Source organism: Tiliqua scincoides, chromosome 4 (genome assembly GCF_035046505.1).
Source record: "Tiliqua scincoides isolate rTilSci1 chromosome 4, rTilSci1.hap2, whole genome shotgun sequence".
Lineage (NCBI taxonomy): Eukaryota > Metazoa > Chordata > Lepidosauria > Squamata > Scincidae > Tiliqua > Tiliqua scincoides.
Genome location: NC_089824.1, coordinates 194,874,389 through 194,898,475, shown reverse-complemented (window position 1 = coordinate 194,898,475; position 24,087 = coordinate 194,874,389). Strand labels below are relative to the sequence as shown.

The 24,087-nt window shown below is 46.1% G+C and overlaps 1 pseudogene; it reads right to left on the bottom strand.

The window, feature by feature from the left end:
• Positions 1-8,761: 8,761 nt before the first annotated feature.
• Positions 8,762-24,087, bottom strand: part of LOC136648572 (zinc finger protein 709-like) — a 31,956-nt pseudogene continuing 16,630 nt past the window's right edge.

The following is a 24,087-nucleotide window of genomic DNA, read 5'->3' as shown; positions in this document are numbered from 1 at the left end:
CAAGAAGGGTTCCAAATGCCCCCAAGAGCCACTGAACACTGTCCTTTCCCCTTCATTTACTTGATGGCTACAGCAACAATGGCAATGACAACAGCAGAGAGAGACAACAGCAGAGATCTGGAAACCTCTCAAGCATCCTAGGTGCTAAAGACCTTTGCAATATAGTTTCCCTGGTACCCAAATCATTAGTATTCCAGACACCAGAAAAAGATAAGAGGGAAGACACTGAGGCCCAAATCTCCATCTCCACCATTGTTGTAGTTGCTCCCACCATCTAGCCAGATTCAGGGGTGAAATGTAAGGACTGGAGAATTCTTCTCTGGCTTCGATGATGATCTGAGAGTTTGAGATACAGCCAGGCATTGTGAGCTTGTTGATTCATATTTCAAACCACCACCAAGCCTCCATTCCTTCTACTATGACTTGTGTATAGCCTCTCAGTTCTATGCATTCTCCTGCATTGCTCCCTAAATCTGGAGTAGCCTTTACCTTTGAAATAAATAAAATTCCAACCTCGTTCAGGGCTACCAGCAGGGATCAATATCCCAAGCTGAGATCAAGGATGGAAGAAAAGCACCAAATGAAATTGTTACTTACCCAAGATCAGAAATACCCCAAGTACCACTAATGTGTTGGGAAAGAAGGGCAGCCCAACCACCAGTTTGGAATGGTGCATTGACACTCTTCCTTTGAGATCCGGGCTTTCCCTTTAAAGAAGCAGCAGTTGGCACACTTAAAAAACAAACAAACCATCTCAAAGCACCCCTAGTAAGCAGGTGTCAACCTGGTCGTTCTGAGACCCATGACATCCTCCCTCCATGCTACTAGGAAAGGCAAGGCTGGACTGGTTCAGATGATACTGTAGCCCCAAATCAGCCCCATGTGACTCATGTTACACATGTGCCCTGCCCTCTTCCCCCACTTTCTGGTTTATTTCTCTAATCTCATACTTTAGCATCCTGCCTAGAGGGATGGTTCAGATGAAAAATCCTTATTAGATTAGGGAAGCTATCACAGAAGCAAGACAAATGACCAGGACAGGTATATACAGGTCCATTATCATGTGGGATTGGTTGGGGAGATAAAAATAACATCTGGACTGGTTCACTACTTATGTCTTCTTGACTATGTCTAGTTCTGTAACACCCCCCACCCTCCCCACACACACACAGACTACGTTTACAAAGACATAACTCTCCTAGACTCTGGCTCCTGGGAGGTGCCCTTCTGTATGTATATCAGAACCCCTAAAGCAAAGCTGTAAAACAAATGTAGTCATGGGGTGAGGAACCCTGGACATAAATCTCTGCATCTTATACTATGCCTTATTCCTTCCAATCCTTGTGTAAGTTTTATGCTTAATAACATATATTGAAGCAAGGCAATCAATCTTGAGGGAAAAGGGCAGCCATTCCTGGAACACATTTATTATATACAAAAAAAACCCCTTCCTTTTCTATCTTTTTCACCCTTAAAAGTAAACAACGGCCCACGATGTTTTTCTAGCATATGTATAGAAACGGGGGTGGTTGTGCTATTTGGTAAATAATCCTCCATATCCCACTCACAGCCCAATCCTATCCACACATTCCTGGGAGTAAGCCCCATTGGCTCTAATGGGGCTTACTTCTGAGTAGACAAGCATAGGGTTGGGCTGTAAGTCATCTCTCCCCACTTTGGGGCCTCAAATGAACTGAAGTGCACTGCTTTGACCACTCACTGTGGGGTGCAGCAGTGGCACAGCTACGGGGGTGGCAGGCTAAGTATTACAGGCACCACAAGATGATATGCAAGGTCTTAGAGAGGAATTGTATTGGGGTTACGAAGTTTATTTTGGGACCCTTCCCAAAGGGGGAGAGAGGGAGAAACAAGGAAGGGGGGAACAATGGGGCAGGTGGGATGGGGCAGGGCAGGGGGAAGATGGCAACAGACTTTTCTAGGTCTCCAGAGCCCTGGTCTACCTACCCAGTAGACCTGGCCTCTCTGTCACCCAGCCTCCATCTTTTGCTCTCCATGAGGACAGCTGAGATGTCAGGAAATTTCCAGGTATCCAAACTTACTTCTGCAGCAACTATAGTCCCACAGCTGTGGCTCTGAACTCCTGTGCACTACTTCACAATAAGCAAATCCAGGACCCAAAGAGCTGCTGTACCAGCCCCTGCCATGCACAGCCTGAAGTAGTACCCCCAGTATGACTTGCAGGAGGCTGGCTTGGAGATGACATGGCGATAGCAGTGGTCGTGCAGTGAGAGCTGAACGAATCAAACACACTCAGCAAGTTCGGGTGAGATCAGAAAAGGTAAGATCCTAGGAAATTTCTGCCCTCCCTACTTTTGGCTCCTGGGATCCTCTTTGACCCAGTACAATTTACCAACTCCCCCCCCCCCCATCATAGCCCCTGCTGTGCCAGGGTCCCTCATCTAATTGAGCATCTGGACATCTACCACACATGTACAGATTATGCTGGTAATGCATGAATGTCCCACAAGAACATTCAAGAACAGGGATTAGCTGATTGTTTAAAGGAGACCCATGACCAATCCCAGAAGTCTTCTCAGCTTGGACTACTGGATCTGGCCCCATTGGGCAAGGGTTGCTGAGTCACCCCAAAGACTTTTCGGCTTAGAGCTTTATCTGCAATTTATAACTTTTTTCACCCTGTGCCTTTGTCATGGGATAAAGATAGTGAGAAGCTGGAGATTGTCGTTCAGCAGTCCTTGGCTTTGAGCCAGGTGTGAATGCCTGAACGTGAGACCAGCGGAGCTGCATGGGGAATCTGTTTAATAAATGTTCCCTGGAGGAGAATACAGGATGGCCAGTCCTGCCTCTCCAAAGGGGAGCGATTAAGGCACAGTGAAACTGCTCCTTGATAAGGAATCTTCACTGGCTGCAGTCAGTGCAGCAATGCAGGGGCGACAATGTGGCATTTGCTGCATCCCACAGGGGCGTTTTGGTCTCTGAAGGACCTCCGCGGGGAAAGGGAACATTTGTTGCCTTCCCTGGGGTAAGCCTCTGCCAGTCTGATGGGTCAACCTGGACCTATGTCAGAAATATCACCAGTGCAAGTCTACATGGACCTGCAAAGGGGATTGAGCCCAAGGTAGGGGTTGGGTTTTGGTGAATGCCACTACTGCTGAACAGTAGTGCCACCCCCTGGTCCCACGCTGCCCTCCTTCCTGGCCCTGTCACCTTCCTGTTCCAACCATCTCCTGTCCCACCCCTCCCCATCTCCCTTCAGTCCCCTGCACAATTCTACCTGGGATAGCTAGCATCCCATCTGCTGTCCATCACCGCACAAGGGCCAACAGCTCATCAGTTCAATCATGTTGCATTTGTGTCCTATGCACTCCATCATGTTGCATTTGTGACTTCCCAGAAGCCTCATATATGGCGACACAACAGAATTGTGTTCCAAAAGATTGAACCATAAGCTTTATTGTAAAACAACTAACATCAAAAGGTAATTCATCATTAGGTACTTCACAAATGGCTCAAGAAAATTGCAGTAAAAGTTATCTTAATTGGTATGGTCTATTCCTAGATTCTACTATAAGAATATATGTACTTGTTTTTGGTCCACCACTAAGAAAGGTAAAAATTTGGGAGGGTTAGGAGTGCTCTACTCTTTAGACCCTTCGACGTGGCTACTAAGAAGAGCAGAGTGATTGACAAAGGAAAGTTGCAAGAGAAAAGAAGGGTCACAGCATGATGGAAACTTCTATCGTGAAGATAGTCTGCAAGTCTCAGTGCGCAATGTGGTGCTTTGGAGAGCCGAGAATGAAACAAAGGCAAAGGGAGTCTCTGCCTCACTCCAGGAGTCACAAAGACACAAAGACTGGCCTCTAGTATTGATTGGATGCTGAGGGAATGCTTGTGTATTGATGATCAGGGCATGGCAAGCAGTGGCGTCGCTAGGGGGTGCGGGGGATGCAGGCTGCACTGGGTGACGTGCAAGGGGGTGAAGTGCGCTGGGAGGGTGACATGCTAAAATCACGGTGGTTAGGAGTAATACCATCATGTTATATACCGTTGGATGCAGAATTTCCAGCAGAATGCAATGCAAAAAATGGGAGTGAAATAGCTCCTTTCTATCAAAAGTTATTGGCAAAAAACCAGAAAACAGAAAATGCATGGAGCCCAATGGAAATTGAAACTGAGCCGTATCGCATGTTTACTCGCGAATAGGTGAGTGTGTCTTAGTCCATCTGAAAGGGCAGGCTGGGAGGAATCCAACAACACCATAATTGTCCTGATCCAATGAATGTAGCTCCCAAAAGACAAACGTGCCTTGGCTCCTGGGCAGGTCAGGTAAAGGGAAATGTGAGGCCACCAGAATGGTCCTGATTTGATTGAACTGGAGCTCAGCAAATGCTCCAGAAGGCAGCCCCCCACATAAAAAGAATGAAACAGAGGATTGACAGGGTAAGGTGAAATTTTTTCTGTTTCAGACTTGTAAAGCCAGGTGGGTCCTGATAGTGATATGCCTGAAATACAAGAACTTAAATTGAACTGGGTACTGGGTAGGGGTGAAAATCTTACTGATTCTTTGCGGGGGGGGGGGTGTTATTGCAGGCAGGCTACAGAGAGAATTCACTTGGTGGAACAGGGCTGGCTTCCCCTTATTTATTTATTTTACTTTAATTTATTTATAATTATTTATTTTAATTTGCTTTATGATGGGTCCTGGACAGATTGTCATTCTAAAAAATTATTGGGTCCCAGTGCTAAAAGTTTGAGAACTGCTCCAATAAGGTGTTAGTAAGTTGACACCCTGGGGGGAGTTGACACCACTAGTGACCAAAATCACTAAAATCAGTTTGCAAAAATAATACCATCATGTTATATATCAATCAATGTGTAATTTCATGCAGAATGCGATGAAAAAAACTGCGCTGAAATATTCTATCAAAAGGTACAGCCAAAAAACCAGTGGGGACGGGGTGATGGTAGATCACCACCTGGAGTGTTGCCCCACCCACTGCATGGGGGTGACGTGCTGGCCTCCCGCACCGGGTGACGCAAACCCTAGTGACGCCACTGATGGCAAGCCCGGGGATCCAAACCAGATGTGTTTCTGGGATTGGAATTTATTACTTGGGGATATGTAAAGGATGTTCTTTGTTGTTCATTTTCCCCAAACTCTTAAGTAATCAATGTCGTAAGAACATAAGAACAGCACTGATGGATCAGGCCATAGGCCCATCTTGTCCAGCTAGATAACAACCAGATAACAAGAGACCTGCATCCTGGTGCCCTCCCTTGCATCTGGCATTCTGACATAGATTTCCGTAAATCTGTTTCTAGATTCTAGAGGTTTCTAGAATCAGGAGGTTGCACATACACATCATGGCTTGTAACCCGTAATGGCTTGTATCATGGCTTGTAACCTGTAATGGATTTTTCCTCCAGAAATTGGTCCCATCCCCTTTTAAAGGCATCTAGGCCAGATGCCATCACTACTTCCTGTGGCAAGGAGTTCCACAGACCAACCACACGCTGAGTAAAGAAATATTTTCTTTGGTCTCTCCTAACTCTCCCAAAACTCAATTTTAGTGGATGTCCCCTGGTTCTGGTGTTATGTTAAGAGTGTAAAGAGCATTTCTCTATCCACTCTATCCTTCCCGTGCATAATTTTGTCTTGATCATGTCCCCCCACAGGCGCCTCTTTTCTAGGCTGGAAGCCCAAACATTGTAGCCTTTCCTCATAAGGAAGGTGCCCCAGCCCAGTAATCATCTTAGTTGCTCTCTTTTGCACCTTTTCCATCTCCACTATATCCTTTTTGAGATGTGGCAACCAGAACTGGACACAATACTCCAGGTGTGGCCTTACCATAGATTTGTACAACGGCATTATAATACTAGCCGTTTTGTACATGGCATTATAATATTAGCCATTTTGTTCTCAATACCTTTTCTAATGACCCCAAGCATAGAATTGGCCTTCTTCACTACAGCCACACATTGGGTCTACACTTTCATTGACCTGTCCACCACCACCACAAGATCTCTCTCCTGATCTGTCTCAGACAGCTCAGAACCCATTAGCCTATATGTGAAGTTTTGATTTTTTTTGCCCCAATGTGCATGACTTTACACTTACTTACATTGAAACACATCTGCCATTCTGCTGCCCATTCTGTCAGTTTGGAAAGATCCTTCTGGAGCTTCTCACAATCACTTCTGGTCTTCACCACTCTGAAAACCTTGGTGTCGTCTGCAAACTTAGCCACCTCGCTGCTCAACCCTGTCTGCAGGTCATTTATGAACAGGTTGAAAAGCACCCGTCCCAGGACATATCCTTGGGGCACACTGCTTTTCACCTCTCCATTGTGAAAATTGCCCATTGACACCCACTCTGTTTCCTGGTTTTCAACCAGTTCTCAATCCATGAGGACCTGCCCTCTAATTCCCTGACTGTGGAGTTTTTTCAGTAGCCTTTGGTGAGGGACCGTGTCAAACGCCTTCTGAAAGTCCAGATATATAATGTCCACGGGTTCTCCTGAATCCACATGCCTGTTGACCTTTTCAAAGACTTCTAAAAGGTTTATGAGGCAAGACTTACCCTTACACAAGCCATGCTGATTCTCCCTCAGCAAACCTTGTTCATCTATGTGTTTTGAGATTCTATCTTTGATGAGCATTCCATCATCTTACCTGGTATAGATGTTAGGCTGACCGGCCTATAGTTTCCTGGGTCCCCCCTCCTTCTTTTTTAAAAATCGGTGTGACATTTGCTATCCTCCAATCATCTGGCACCGTGGCCATTTTGAGGGACAAGTTGCATATTTTAGTCAAGAGATCAGCAACTTCATTCTTCAATTCCTTAATAACTCTTGGGTGGATGCCATCAGGGCCCAGTGACTTATTGATCTTTAATTTATCAGTTAGGTCTGAAATATCTTTTTAACCTCTATTCAACTTAATTCCTTGGTCGGGGGGGGGGGGCTGTTCTGGCAGCAGTATCTGCCCGAGGTCTTCTGCCGTGAAGACAGATGCAAAGAACTCATTTAATTTCTCTGCCATCTCTAAGTCTCCTTTTATCTCCCCTTTCCCTCCCTCACCATCCAGAGGGCCAACCGCTTCTCTGGCGGGTTTCCTGCTTCTAACATATTTGAAGTTTTTATTATTCCCTTTAATGTTGCTGGTCATGTGTTCCTCTCTTGGCCTCCTGCATCACCTTCTTACATGTCTTTTGCCACAGTTAATGTTCCTTTTTATTCTCCTCATTAGTGCAAGACTTTCATTTATGGAAGGAAGCTTTCTTACCCTTTACAGCCTCTCTAACTTGGCTGGTTAGCCATGCGGGCATACACCTGGACTTAGTGGAACCCTTCTTCCTATGTGGTATACACTTCTGCTGGGCCTCTATTACTGTTGTTTTAAGCAGCCTCCATGCACCCTGGAGAGATTGGACTCTTTTTATCTTACCTTTCAACCTCCTTCTAACCAGCCTCCTCATTTGAGGGAAGTCTACTCCTCAGAAGTCAAGAGTTTTTGTGACAGATTTGCCTGGTACTATTCCCCCAACATGCATGTCTCTGATATGGATGGTCTGGCAGACTTGGTGGCACCACAGTCTTGCACCCAGACTTCACTATCATAGTGATCAGTGCTGGAAACCAGCTAGGAACGACTGACATAGAAATGTCCAGCAGCTTCAGTATAACCTCAGAAGAAGAAGCAGACAGCCTAAGCAGAGTGCCACAGAAACCGCCATCGCAAAACTGCAGTAAAGCACTCCTGAGCCGGTGGTAAGCCGGCTGAGCCGAGGCTGGGCCTTAGCGCCAAGATGATGCCAGAGTGGCTCCAGCAGTGGTAAGTTCTCCCATTGGCCAGGGGTGAAGCTTTTTGGGGAGGGGCCAAAACTGGGGGGGTGGGCAGAAGGGAGGAACGAGCCTGGGAAGAGGGTGCAAATAGTGGCAGATACTGCCGCTGAATGCCGCTTGTCCCTAACTGGAAAGCCCAATATGGATCTTCTCAATTCTGCACCAGCTAAATAGTTGACAAAGCTCCAAAGAGATCCATTGCCACTGGCTGCATTATATCCAGCATAAGAGAGCAAAAGTTCCCTTATCCTGAGAAGACTCTGGCAGCTGCCCAGCTCCATAAGATGCAGCGGTGGCCATTTCAGTGCCACTACTCCTCTGTGTGCCACCAGGGTTCAGGACTGGGCTGCCAATTTTTCTCATTCAGTTGGAAACCTGGACAAAGAAGCCACTCCTCCCCATCAAAGATCTCAGTGAGGAGCCAAGGGTCCTGTTAAGAAACCTGAGAGAAATCCCTTTTGCCTGCAGGAGACCTTCCAATCAGGGAAAGTAAGAGCAAGGCCCATTCCAAAGACTAGGAAATAATGACAGGGCAATTTTGGCAATTTTTTTGAAAACAAGAACATGCAAGGTACCTCATCTACTTCTCAAACAAACTTTGCAAAAATATCAGGACATTCTCAACATTAATTATTTGAGACAAACAAGGAACACAACATTCTTACTGATGGAGCACAAAAATATTTTCAACATTTGTAAGATGCATAAGGTTTCTCTCTGGAGTACGTTCTCTAGTGGATCATAAGATTACCACTCAGACTGAAGGTCTTTCTGAACTGCCAGCACTTGTAGGGTTTCTCCCATGTGAGTTAAGTGATGGATAAAAGATTACCATTCTAACTGGTCTTTCCACACTCCTGGCACTTAAAGGGTTTCTCCTGTGTGAGTTCCGTGACTATAAGGCTGCTGCTCACATTGAATCTCTTCCCACACTCCTAGTACTTACAGGGTTTCTCACGTGTATGCATTCTCTGGTTGATCTTAAGTGCACTACTATGAGTGAATGACATTCCACACTCCTGGCACTTATAGGGTTTCTCCCCTTTGTGGGTTGTCTCATGAAGCTTAAGGAGACTTCTCTGACTGAAGCTCTTCCCACACTCTTGGCACTTATAGGGTTTCTCTCCTGTGTGGGTTCTCTCATGCTGCTTAAGATCACCTCTCTGACTGAAGCTCTTCCCACACTCCTGGCACTTATAGGGTTTCTCCCCTGTGTGGGTTCTCTCATGAAGCTTAAAGACACCTCTCCGACTGAAGCTCTTTCCACATTCCTGGCACTTATAGGGTTTCTCCCGTGTGGGTTCTCTCATGCTGCTTAAGATGATATCTCCAACTGAAGCTCTTCCCACACTCCTGGCACTTATAGGGTTTCTCCCCTGTGTGGGTTCTCTCATGAAGCTTAAGGACACCACTATAACTGAAGCTCTTTCCACACTCATGGCACTTATAGGGTTTCTCTCCTGTGTGGGTTCTCTCATGCTGCTTAAGATGACCTCTCCGACTGAAGCTCTTCCCACACTCCTGCCACTTATAGGGTTTCTCCCGTGTGGGTTCTGTGATGGACTATAAGCTTGCCACTGTCACTGAAGCACTTTCCACACTCCTGGCACTTATAGGGTTTCTCTCCGGTGTGGGTTCTCTCATGCTGCTTAAGATGACCTCTCCAGCTGAAGCTCTTCCCACACTCCTGGCACTTATAGGGTTTCTCCCCTGTGTGGGTTTCGTGATGGACTATAAGGCTGCCACTCTCACTGAAGCACTTTCCACACTCCTGGCACTTATAGGGTTTCTCCCCTGTGTGGGTTCTCTCATGGACCTTAAGACAACCACTCTGACCAAAGCTCTTTCCACACTCATGGCACTTATAGGGTTTCTCTCCTGTGTGGGTTCTCTCATGCTGCTTAAGATCACCTCTCCGACTGAAGCTCTTCCCACACTCCTGGCACTTATAGGGTTTCTCCCCTGTGTGGGTTCTGTGATGGACTATAAGGCTGCCACTGTCACTGAAGCAATTTCCACACTCCTGGCACTTATAGGGTTTCTCTCCTGCGTGGGTTCTCTCATGCTGCTTAAGATAACCTCTTCGACTGAAGCTCTTCCCACACTCCTGGCACTTATAGGTTTTCTCCCCTGTGTGGGTTCCGTGATGGACTATAAGTCTGCCACTGTCACTGAAGCACTTTCCACACTCCTGGCACTTATAGGGTTTCTCCACTGTGTGGGTTCTGTCATGGACCTTAAGACCACCACTCTGATTAAAGCTCTTTCCACACTCATGGCACTTATAGGGTTTCCCCCCTGTATGCATTCTCTGGTGGATCCTAAGTACACTATTATGACTGAATGAATTTCCACACTCCTGGCACTTGTAGGGTTTCTCCCCTGTGTGGGTTCTCTCATGGACCTTAAATTTACCACTCTAACTGAAGCTCTTTCCACATTCCTGGCACTTATAGGATTTCTCCCCCATGTGGGTTCTTTCATAGAGCTTAAGGTAACCACTATGACTGAAGCTCTTTCCACAGTCCTGGCATTTATAGGGTTTTTTCCCTGTATGTGTTCTCTCATGAATCCTAAGTGCACTGCTATGACTGAATGACATTCCACATTCCTGGCACTTATAGGATTTTCCCCCTGTATGCATTCTCTGGTGGATCTTAAGTGCACTACTATTACTGAATGACATTCCAAACTCCTGGCACTTATAGGGTTTGTCTGTTGCATCTCTTCTATGATAGTGTATAAGGCTTCTGCTTACTTTGAAGCTCTTTCCACACTCTTGGCACTTATAGGGCTTGTCCCCTGTGTGAGTTTTAAGACAGAGTTTAAGTGCAGCATTCTGACTGAAGGCCATTTCATACTCCTGGCATGCTAATGTTCTGTCCCTTGTGTGGGCTGTCTGCTGTGAAGACTGAGTCTGCTTCTTCTTTCTTCCAATCTGGTTCCAAACCGATGCTATTGAAATAAAAAAAGAAATGTAGTAAGAGACCAAAGGAAGAAATAGCAGGTAGTTGGGGAATCCCCAAAAGCATTTTTGGTCTGACCAGACCTAGAACCCAGAAAAGCCACAGCAAGATTTCACTGCAAGTGTCTTCATCAATATCCTGTTTTGCTTCTTTAGAGGTGAAGGAATATCAGAGAAATAAAGGCCTCAACACAAGAGGAGGAATAAGAATTAGAAAAAGAACAAAACAAGAAAGCAAGTTTCTAGTTGAGAATGTGATTTCAGATTTAGGGATGATTGGAAACTGTCCCCTAGCAAGGTCAGAAAGGGTTACAGCTAGTGAATCAGAGAAGTGTCTCCAAAATATGGGTGACATCTGGCTTCCCGAAGAAAATTGTGCACAAAAGTATGCCGACTGCGCACTGGTTCCTTCAGAGCAATGGCTGCCAACATGGGGTATGGGTACCCCCAGAGGTACTTGCCAGGACCTTTAGGGGTACTTGAACAAGAATTGAATAATGGTGGAAAAAGGCAGGTCTGTATTAGAATGCCTTGTAGGGCTGGCAAGGCAGGAAGGAAGGCAGCTGCAAAAGCCTTAGCAACTGCTAGTTTCTGGTCATCAATTCATGTATTATCAGATATGGATCAATAGTTGAAAACATATGCATTTGAAATAACAGCAACTGTTACAGAAATAACTGAAATAACAGTTATTTTGTTATTAGCAAAATTACAAACATTTTGCTAATACAGTGCTGGCATCCTTCAGTCTCAGAAGACCATGGTGTCACGCTCTGCATGGTGGCTCTGGAACAGAGTGTCCTCTCCAGTGCGTGAAGCCTGGGTAAAGTAGGTATGGGGGATAGGCTGTTACCCATGCAGCAAATCCCCCCTCTCCACGTCGCTGAAATGGTCCAATGGAAAGGCAGAAGCCAATACGGTTGGTTCCAGTGGCGTCGCAGGAGTTGCCAGAACGTGACTGTGTTCAGCCATGAACTGCCTCAGGGACTCAGGCTCCGGATTTTGCCTCGAGGTTGACTCCTGAAGCCTTTTCCATAACTGGATGTAGCCACAAGGCAGTGGAGGTTTAGGAGGGGTACAATGGGGTACACAAGTGAAAAAAACATACTGGGGTCTCCCAAACAATCATGGCTCCACCACCTTTCCAGTTTGGAACCAGCTTCCCTAGTGTCCCTGTCACCCAGGCAACTAGAAATCCTGCCTTGGGAGAGGCATAAGTAGTCTCATAGCCATTTATGGTCCACCTGTAGGTCCACTGTAGGCAATGCTCACTGTGGGGTTAGTGACTGTTCTGGTAGCAGTACACAACTTGATTGTCCGAGTGTCCCAGCATGGCTTAATGCCTGTAAAAGGGGGGGGGGTTCGATAGCAGACTTTCCTATGTGGTTTGGTAGGTGCAAAGACGGGCAGTTACACTACTCTCAGAAAAAAAGGAATCAATATAAGGTACAAAGAAAATAAAATAATAAAGCTCTTAATAACAACAAACATTTTCCATTTATAGGGTCCGGCACAATTATTTTTAAAAAAATCATCTAGATAAATAAAACTAATCCTGCCTATGTAAAATGATATTGTCATTTAATGCACACACAAATACATATGGAAAACGACAAAACAAAGGGTTAATCTTAACTAGAGAATCTGGAGTTACTACAGCAGAGCCAAGGATCCTCCAGTTAATTTCTTGCACCATGTCCCCAAGCTGGGGCTACCGTCCTCATCAAGAGACCCAGATCTGGGCTAGCCAGAAGGAGAGGATGTGGGGCCATCAGGTATCACAGCAGCCATGACCAGGTCATGCAGCCTGGCCACAACTCCCCTTGGCAGCATCCAATGGAGTAGAGGTTCCTACCAGAGGCATCTGTCAATTAAGGGTCAAAGGATCTTCCTTACCAACAAAGATCACATTTTCATAATTGTTCATCATGACAGACTCATAAAGGCGCCTCTGGCATGAAGTCAGCAAAGCCCACTCTTCACGGCTGAAATACAACGCTACGTCGGGAAATGAAATTGGACTCTGGAAGAAAAAGAAGAAATGTTCTCTTTATAAGTCACCCTAGGCCAACACTTCAGTCCAAAGGGAGAAGAGCATTCCAGATTCCTTGAAAGGACAAAATATTTCCAAATTTGAAAACACATTCACACACACATTCCCTCTCAACTTTGCATGTCCACTTCTTGGGCTTCCAACTCCAACGGATTCCCAGATTTCCCGGAGGATCCTGTCCTTCCGTTCCAATTCCCAAACTACCTCCACAATCCTATGCACGCAAGCCTAGAAGTAAGCTCTGCTGCTTCCTGGGGACGTATTTCCAGTAAGCATAGCCAGAATTGAGAACCTTTGCACTGTGTAGCTGCTTTCACTTATTATAACCCCCATCACATTTTCCACTTTAAAAAATATTAACATCACTTTCTGCTGCTTTGGCTGCCACAAAGGCTTCTTCGGGGGGTGTCCATTCGCTCAAGCCTCTGTGCTATGTTACCAGCAGTGCTTTTTAAAAACACGTTTAACATGCGCACACAAGGGGGAAAGCAATAGTGTGCAGAGAACCCGTGTTGAAGATACTTTGGCAAGAATTATGGTGCACCAAAGTTTACTGAAAGTGCTTAAGAACCAAAACAGGGTTTCAGCTCAGACTCACTATTCTGACACTCCCTTTGAAACTATACAGGGGGACTCTGACCACAAACATGCACACACAATGGAACCCTAAGGAAAGCAGCTAAGAGGGGATGAAAAAGAGAGGGGAAAAGACAGGAACTTCTCTGAACAAGAAGAACAGAGCAGAAAGGGGGAGGGAGGGGGAGAAGGGAAGGAGGTAGATTAGCTGGGCTTTCCAGAGGAACCCAGGAGGAGGGAAGGTTCTGGGGTACAGGGAATGGAGACTGTCAGCAGGGTTTATAGGAAGGAAACAAGTGTGGTGCAGATGGTCCAGACTGAGGTGAAAAGGCTGGGGCTGGGAATGTTACAGGAGAGGACGCCCAAGTTGCCCCCTGCAAATCTCCCTTACCTGGCGGGGATGAGTGGCAGCCATGTCTGTCCCTCCAAAAGGTGTGGTTGCTTCAGATTCTGTTTCTCCACAATCTGCAAGGGAGAGAACAGAGAACTGCATGAGGTTTTCCACCTTCTAGACCAGCTTCAAGTACCTGCTTGAATTCCTTTCCTCTGCCTGAGATTATGGCTGCAGAGGCGACTGGGCAGATTCAGGGAGGAACGTCGTGGCTCTTAGTCCTGATGGCCAGAAGCTCTCTGAATGGAGAGGCAGCCTGGGCTGGGAAGAGGGGTGGGAGAGGAGCTCTGCCTCTCTGCACTGACACTGGGGTGGTTCCAGCAACACCTGGCTCATGACAACAGATTATTTGATAGGGAAGGCAGGGCCTGGGGTGGGGGTGGAGAGGCTGGCAATCATGGGGGGGGGCGGCAGCACAGGAACAGTATCCCCAAGGAAAGCTGCATCAGGGCCTTAACAAGTTGCCTATGGCTGCCAATCCAACTTGGGCTCACTGCACAGGAGAGCCCAGCTCCACTCCTCTCTCTCTCTCTGCATCCAGAACCCACCACTTGCATCCCTGGCTGGGCCTCCTCCACACACCTGCTCCCAGGCCCTCCCTCTCTCTCTGGGCTCAGGCCTTCTGATTCAGCCCTCCAGCAAGGCCTCCTCCCCTTTCAGGGCCAGAATCCCAGGCACAGCAGGGCCTCTGGGAAACATAGGCCAGGCCCAGCAGACCCATTACGCATCATCCACCTGCCAGGCTCTTTCAGTCGTTGTCACCTTCCCAGCTAAACTGCAGCTCTAGAGGGAATCACTCCAACTCCCAGCTTGTCTCGGCAGCCCACAGAAGACCTGGCAGTCTCCCTGCCTGCCTCCCTGGAGGTCTCCCCCTGCTGAGTCAGCCTCCTCTGCAGCCAGGCAGGCTTTGCACACAGCACTGGACTTGCAGCAGCTCGCAAGTCTCTGCAGAGCCCCCTAAGTAACACTTTTCCCTTCAGTCCTGCGGGCTGAGCCCCACCCTTTCTGCACTCAGCCTGCCCTTGGGACATACAAAGTTCAGTTCAAGTGGTAACAGGGGGGGGGGGCTGAAGGAGGCATAACACATTTAAAGGAAAAGACCATTTTAACAGATCCCAGACCCCGTTTTTGAGCCCAGGCCCAAGTACGATGTGCCCCCTGCACCCCCTTCTCATAAGCAACCAGAAATGTAAGATCCCAGGACATTTGCAGGCCTTCTCCTTTGGCGCCTGGGCCCCTTTTCGAACCTGGGCTTGGGCACAATTGACCCCCTTCAACCCCCTCTCATGGGCCCTGGTGCCACGTAAGTGGCTCCTGCTATGCAGGATTGACAGAGACCACTGAAACCAATGTAAGTTCAAGGCTTTTATTGTGAGGACTGGAACCTGAACCAAAATGATAACTCCCTCCTTCCAAATCCCTGATTGAGTGAGGACCTGAGGCAGGCAGGAGGCAGCAGGACTTGAGGCAAAGGCTGGCTGGTTGCTCCCTGGCTCCCTCTCAGGGGCTCCTTGCTGCAGCTCTCTCTCCTCAGCTCTTAGGTTTCAGCTCCGCTCTGCAGCTCCTTCTCTCCCAGCTCACCTGGTGATCTTTCTTCCTCCACAGAGCTTGCTCTCCAAGGCTCCTCACAGCAGCTCTTCCCTGGTGGTCTATCCAGCTCTCGCTTGTGCAGCCCCTTTTATAGGCCTCTGCACACAGCAGCCTCTACCTTCCCTCCACTGGTACTGCAGCCTCCTCTCCTGCAGCAGTTTTCCCTCAGGTCCTCCTCAGACTGAGCCCAAGTTTTACACAAAAACACTCCTCACACTCGCCTTTCACAACACGCCATGTAGGTTGCCCCCTCACCATTGGAGCTATTTCCAGCAATGGAAATGCACCGACGGTGAGTGGGCCACTTACACGGCACATTGCAATGCCTGCAGTACTTACAACAACACCACCCCCTGTAGCTACACCACTGGGGTGCAGCTCCTTCAAAGGGTACATTCCACCAACCACAGCAGTGGTGTTACTTATTTCTTGCATCAGATTCTTGTTGGAATCTGTGGTGGTGCAAGCAAGAACATTTGGCATACTTCCTTGCAGCATGGAGATAGGGGAAGGAAGGTCACTTCCCTACCTGGAGGGCATTACTTGGCAGGGGCAGAGAATGCAGAGGCAGTGTCACTGGCCTACAGTGGGCACTGTTAGCTTCTTTCCAGGCACTAAACTTCCACCAGCGCATACTTAGGCTGTTCCCTCCCTGCATCTACCACACCCTGCATCTACCACTACCAAGTGATGCCCTCCAGAAAGTGCAGGTCCCACTCAATCATCTGACCACACACCTCTTTTAATGTCATATTTCAGCTGAACTTTGAAATAATCTGGGTGCATTAAAAAAATCTGCAGCTTAAGAGGCACGCTGGCCAAATAAGGTAACCCAGTCACTGGTGCCAACTTTCATGTTGCGTAGATTGCCTTCTCCCTCCATTAATGTTTTCTTTAACAGTATACAACAGCTTTGGGGATGTTTTCACCATTTGCTTTTTGCATCAGCAGTCCCAATCCATGTGAGCTCTAGGCACGTAATTGAGAAGGTGTGGATTTCTCTCCCAGTATTATGCTTCCCTGCCAAGTTAGCTTGTCGGGTTATGCCATCAAAGGCTGTTTGGAAAGTACATTTTAGTCCCTGCATGCCCCCATGACATGGGTGTGATGTAAGAACGCTGGCTGTATATCTTCGGAAAGCTAATGAGAATTCACCTCCCTGAAAGGCTCAGCAACACATTTGCTGAAGAAAATTAAGCACTACATCTTCCCTTGATGGACTCTCTTGCTCAGCAGCCAGCCATAACTCTCTATTCCTCCCCCCAATCCCAGGAAATGATATTTCGTACAGTTTAACACTTAGAGACTAAATTAGGCCTCCAGGGGACAGTTCATTCTTAAAATTTAATTTAAATATTCATTAGATGGCAGACTTCCACCTATACCCGTGCTTCTCAGAAGGACGTGGGATAGGCTGGTGGAATGACAGTCATACATAAGCTATTAATGCCTTGCTGTTGGGTTCCAGAACAGTATGAGGTCTCACTTCCTGTGCTCAATCAGCACAGTAATAGTCAGCGGTCCCCAGAACATCTAACAGGAGACAGAAGAAAGTCAAAGCTGAATGAGAACAAGAACAAAAAACTTGACCTTCCTGACACTGAAAGGCAACTTGCAAGGTTGGCCTAGCAGGTGTCATTGTTCCATAAATACACCTTTCTTCACCCCCACCCACTTCTGAAGGCCAGGTGACACACAGTTCTGCGTCATCTCCCTGGAAACCAGGACAGAGGGTGTAGGCACACACATTAACATTTCATAGTTCAAAGGGAAGGCTTTTTTGTTTGGTTTTTGTTTCCATCTTTACTTGGCTCTGTATGGTGAGAGGGTGCAATGTAGGGCCCAAACACATCCTGTTTGTGCATCACAAAAATGGCACCTGCAAATGTTCAGGACTCAGTCTAAGCAATTGGCCTAACTATTCATTTCCTTATCTCCTCACCAGGAGATCCTGAACAGTGCGCGCTGGTTTACCACTGTGCGCACTGGCACGCACTGTCGCAAACATGCTGTAAGGCACATTTGCAGGCCCCACCTCTGGGCAAGCGCATATGTCAAAATGCAGCATATGGTTGTTTTGGGACTGTTGACGGGATAGCGGCGCAAACAACCTCAAAGTGATTCTAATTAGGTTAACAGTAACTATAATAACAGTTACTACAAGACAAAGTTTTCTAAAATATAGATTTTATTAAGAAATATAGAAAAGCAAAGAAAAAGGCAATGTTTATGTTTCTTTGTAAGATCAGGAACACAAGAGATTTACCTGTTGGGTAATCTGATTGGGATAGGGCCCAATCCTAGCCAACTTTCCAGCCCCGGTGCAACTGCAGTGCAGCCCCATGGTAAGGGAACAAATGTTCCCATACCTTGAGGAGGTCTAGACTGTCCCCCCACCACAGGATGCAGTGCATGCCCCATTGGCACAGCTGCACTGGCAATGGAAAATAGGATAAAATTGGGCCCTTAAGTGGTTGTGGGTGAAAGAATCCATTTCTGACCAAAAACCACCCTGCTGATGCAGCCATTCCAATGAAGTGTGTACTGCATCCATGGAAAGGGGAGCAGTAGGAAAGGTCTCTTCAGGGTAATTACCCTTCAAGAAAGCCTCCACTGCTGCCATAGGACTCTTTGGACCTACACTTGCTATTTAGCAGACGTAAGTCTGAGGCAAGTAACAGTGGTGGACAGGGAAATGGAAGGGGTTAGGATATCGGCGTATGCAAGTACTGCCAATCCCAGTCCACCTCCCTCCCATCCTCCACCATACCAGGAACACCTTTATTCCTCACCCTCCCCATCCTGTTCTGCCCCAACTACCACTGGATCTACTTGTGCCAGTTGGGTGGCAGGCCTTTTGTGCTGCTGGCAGCAGCGGGTGTAAAATGGCTGCCAGCGGCACGCTAAAACAGGTGAACATGCGTCTGTCTAATCCTGGATAGGGTTGGGCCATAAGTCCATCTTAAAGGCCATCTAGCTTGGAATGGGCAGAGCAGTTTAGCTGCCTTGGCCCCCTTTCCAGAGGTAGATGTGGAAAACCAGAGAGGTGATCTCTGGTTGGAGCCAGGGTGTTAACGCTCAAGGGAGAAGTGACAGCTGCATCTATCTCATCTAGGGTAGGTGATGCACTAAAAGAGAAGTACTAGACAGGAAACTGCTGCAGGATTTATATGGATATATAAAGTGGCCCATTCCATACTAACAAGCTGACCTTGGCTTGCATCATTTGTAGGGGGTGCTTGGGCAAGGAACTTTCTCAGCCCCACTGTCTGAAAACCTTGCAAGTCGAGATGCAAAAGATTGAAACTGGGAAATTATAAATGCAAAGTATGCTCTCTTTCCACTGAGTTATGGCCCCTTCCCGGAAGTCTGGGCAAAGAACGGTCAATCCATAAATAAATTCCCCAAGACCTAGAGGTGGGAAAGAGCATAGGCTGGAGCAATTTGTTCTCAGATGAACAAGATGAATTTTTTGCTTTTCTCAACCCATTCTCACTGCACCTCCACATCTCTCTCCAGTTTGACAAGAAAGACACAGCCCTACTTAGTGTAGTTTTGTAGGTGTGCACAAAACAGTGATTTTCATGACTAAATGGATGGGAGAGTTACAGAACATGATGTCAGCTTGCTAAGTGCCTCATCTCAGACTTACACACACAATTATTCTCTCTTAAAAAAAAAAATCAAAGGCAATCCATCAATTACTGCCTCTTTACCTCCCTGCTTTTCTATTATTTTGTAATTTTAAAATATCGTATGTATTAACGACATGGAATTACAGCACATACATTGATTTTTCCATTAATCTTGCTTTTGTTGAGTCTAAAAAAATAGTCAAGCCACCAATTTCTGCCTCAAGTCAAGCATGGGCAGCTGTTAACCGAGCAATCAGACAGGATCCCCCATTGGTGGGTTGTAAAACAGTCTTTAATATCTTGATGCTCATGCATCCAGAAGGAAAACAAGGAGCTTCTGGTGTCATGTAGAGGTTGACAGATGTGCCCTGGAAAATGTATGCTAAATTGCTTGACCATAGGTAAATAAATAAAAAATAAAAACTTACAGCAGAGAATTTTTTTAAAAAGTGCATTAAGATTATAGCACTTGCTATTATTCTACCAACAAATCTCCAAGTTGATTAAGATTAAGATACAATATGTTGATGTTATAACAATAGTGCAAAAAATAATGCAAACACTATAATAATAGTGCAAAAAGTCAACAGTTTCTTATCCATCTAATATTGATTTGCTAAGGAACATATCAAAAGTTCGGTTCATCACATTTAATGGACCCAGTAATTATTCTTTCCCCGAATTAAAATTCAGCCCTGAAATATTAAGGGGGGTGTGTGTGTAAACACTATTTCCCAAAGCAGTGTTTCATTCAAACATCACGCCAAGCAACAAGACACAAGGTGGTGTTTTGCGGGTGAAGCAGTGGGGATATGCCGCTGAATGGCTTGATATGAAGATGTGGATTAATTCAGATCTCATTGGTTCAGATTTGAGGTCTTTGGGACAAAGTAAAAGCACTGTAGCAGTGTCAGCAGTGTACAATTGAGATGGGACAAAACTGTGTGTTGAGACACACACACCCCAGTCACACATATACACATGTACAGATATAAGCACAGTCCACCACCAAGGATTCCTACAACAAATACAAATACACATTACCTGCTATAAGGAAGGCCCTGGATGAATGCAACTGTATACCTACACTGCAGCTCCCCAGTTCCCCAGGAAATTTGCTAATGAGAACGCTAGGAGACAGGATCTGGATACTAGCAGGACTAAGTCTAGAGGGTGGTATGGCCTGGAATTTTCTCATTCCAATACGGGCAGGGGGCCCACATTCCTGCCATTCTCATTGTGCACAGAGCACTCAAGAACAAGAAATATAGCATAAGAGACTTCTCTTTGCACACCTCACCTAGTTTGGATTAATGTAGCCCAGAGTGGGTGTCTTGTTGGAGGACCCCCAAAATCCTGAGGCTAAATTTAGCTAGTAGGCAAGGATGTCTGGAGTCTCCATGCATCAGCATTGATTTCCAGGTGAAAACTCTTGCCAGTAGACTAATTATTGCTATAGTATCTCAAGAACCAGGAAGTCCTCTGCCTTTAACTCTTCTACTTGTTCCAGGAGCACTGAAGCTAATCAGGGCTGCTTCATGCATTAAAACAGCTATATTGAAGCCGCTAAGACGTCATCCATGTTAGCAGTTATGTGGTAGCATCCCTATAATACTTGATAATCCACTCACCATGTAGATCAGCACTATTGCGAGGATGAACGTGGTGGTTCTTACCATTGTCATCACCACCACAACCACCATGAAGGAACTAAGGATCATCCTTCCTCACTAGGTCTGACAGTGAAGAGTACAGTGGTAGCTCTAGCCCTCAATAACCAAGTGCAGACCTGGTTGGTGCCCATGAGACTGCATTGAACTGTGAGACCTCAGCCAGCTTCAGCAAGAATGTGGACATGCATTGCGATGTCCTGACATCCTGCAAAAAAATAACCAAGAGGCCCAAATTATTTCCGCATCAAAATGCATGGAGCTCATTCATCCCTAGTTACATCCGCTAACTATTTTGCCATGGTTATTTGAGGAACAAAGATTAAAACCATCCAAACAGTCCTTTCTTCCCTTCCAAATATAGATTCATCTTTATTTCTTGGAAGACAAACCAGTGCCACACAGCAGAGGAAGGTGGGCCACTACTCAAGGACTTCATGACCGGTTTTCTTGGAACTCTAGAGAGGAAAATATAGTGGGAAGGGGAATGGAGTGCTCCTGTCCTTCCTCCTGACACTGCTTTTGGCTTTTTGTGGAGCTTGAATGAGCTTCATTGCCAATCTGTAGGTGCCAATAATTGTCACACAGGCTGGTAAGTCCGAAAGCAGCAGGTATAAGGATAATCCTTCCATGCAGGGCACTGCAAACAGAGCTGTATAAAGACATGGTTGGATATTAAATGGTCCTTCGAGCAGCCCTATTATTTCATGCAGACATTATGACAGCAGCAGAGGCAGCCCAAGGCACCTTCTCCTCCCCCTCTGAGTGCTAAAGATTAATTCAGAAGACATTAATTACACTTGCATATAGGTCTGTAAGACAATGTAAGCATGCAAATCCTGGATCCTGGCAGGAATGAAGCGATACCAACTCTACATGAAAAGTTACAGAACAGGATTCTGCTGCCTTCTTTTAATGTGGGTGGAAGAAGGTGACAGACATCACAGCAAGGGTAGGGACAAGAGCTAACTGATGATAATACAAAGCCACACATTTCAAAGGAGGATATTACTCCTTTGATATTACTCTTAAGAGTTTTTTATCCTTCAGCCTAAAAGACTGTTGTGGTCCAACAGGAAACACGTCAGACCTGAATGTGTTTGTTTTCCATCATGGACCTCAAAGAAGCATATAGAGGACTGTGGCTGTCTCCCAGCCAGGCTCTGACCACTGCTTCTGCATCATGTGCCCCCAGACTATGTCTTGGACACATTAGGCTAAGTGTGCATGTGTTCTAAATATTCCACAGTGATGCTCCATCTTTTTAAGCCCTCTCACCACAAAATGTCTGAGAAGAGGCTTAACAGTGGCTGAGAAAAAGGGGGAATCACCATGGGGAGGTGAGGACTGTCCAGGACTGGAAAAATAGCAGGGGGTTGTCAAGCATCTGTCAGGCCAACAATATCAGGCTGATAAGCAGTGTTCAGCCTGGTAATAATGTCTGGAAGATTCGCCCAGATCCATTCCTGACCAGATCGTATCCCTAGAAGTCTAGGTACCCTTGGAGAGAGGCCTGTATTCTTTTCAATTGATTGCTTAATACCAGTTCTGCCACAATAACAGCCTTGCAACTCCCTCTATCTCAAATGAGAATTCAGTCATTCCTCTGAACTGAAATACATCTTTTTCTTGATAGTTCTGTTGTCATGTTTGGATCCACTGGGTATTTTACATTTTCTGTAAAAACTGAGACAAAGCTTGGCACTCATTCCCGAAATAATATGTCAAGAGAGAAATATCAAGTCTAGCACCATTCCAGGGAACATATTTTTTTCCTGCATGTGTAGGTTAAATTATAACTTATCTGACAGCTATAATAAGGAACATAACACCTCTGAAAATTAACAGATTTTTTTTTGTTCTTCCTTAACTATTACAGACTGTTAGAGAACTGTTAAGAGTTCAGCACTATTCCCAAACGTACACTCCACCTCCATAGAAAGTAACAGAACTAGGATCAGGAGTAATTAAATAGAGTAGTATGACATGCATTTCAGATTTAAATTGTCACAAAGGGCTCATTCTCAGTATCAGTTACCTTGGTATACATAGCATTACGGATAGTAGGAGGAACAGTGGAAGTCATATTATAGACATAGCCACAGACAGTTGGTATCCTTGTTTCTACAGAATTTGTACCTTCATATCCACCAGGATACTCTCTCCTGAATATACTTCTGTGCGCCAAGTCAAAATATCAAGAGTGAGAGATGGCTCCAGAAATGACCACAAGAAGTGGTCGGTCACAGCCTAAGACTGTTGGTGCCTGAAGCGAGCATGAGATGTCACCACTCTGCACTTTCACCTGCACATTTGCCCCCATTTCCACCTCCTGCACACTTGTCTCTTGCCCCTTTTCCTGCCTGCACAACTGGTGCAGCATCAGTTAAGAGTGATCATTTGTTGGGAGAGAGACTAGCCCTCCCACCTAGTGAGTGAAGTGAATTCATGGTCTGCCCAGGGCTCCCTCTTCTGTTGCCCTTGATTCAAGCAACAGAGAACTGGAACTCAGCCATGGTCTTTTGCCATGGCCTGAACATTGGAATCTTCCTTGCTTTATCTTCTCTTCCCCCAGCTTTCTTCCACCCCCTCTCCTTTTCTATCATCACGAAACTTGCAGATCTCCAATTCCAGTTCCTCCAGGGAAGCCTTCTTGATTTCCCTACGTCCCTCTTCTTTTCCCCTTCCTTGCTTGCAGGGATGAGCCAAGACTCATGTGACTCAGACTCAACTTGAGTAGACTTGAGTCAAGACTCACTTTTGTGTGTGCTTGTAACTCTGTTTTGGGTATGTGCTTGCTTGCTTCTTTTTGCTGCCTCAAGAGCTTGACTCACTTTACAAAGACTTGAATTCAAGTCAAAATAACTTGAAAAGCAGCTCTGGACAAGTCGCAACGGCCACCATTATGACTCGAGTCAAGGGGGCACATACTCAGGACTCGACTCAAATCTCAGCGCTGTGGTTTCAACACAGCTCTGCTTGCTTGTACCATCACATACGCCCTTTCTCTTATCTCCTCCTCTGTCTTTCTTTTACCTAGGAACTGCTTAGCTTTATGGCCTAGTGAATGATCAGTGTATACATTGCATTGCTTTTTATTTCTGACATGCCCAATCTCGTCTGATCTTGAAAGCTAAGCAGGGTCAGGCCTAGTTAGTACTTGGATGGAAGACCACCTGGGAATACTGGGTGCTGTAGGCTTATACCATAGTCTTTCGAGACTGAAGGTTGCCAACCATTATTATTTCCTTTCTATTGCATTATTATCCCCACAATAAAATGTCTTTGTTGTTGCACCTTTACCCTTGTGGCGCTCCTTATCGGCAAATCCAAAATATCAAACAATTACAGTGGATTTGTGTCAGCATCCAATTTTTATTT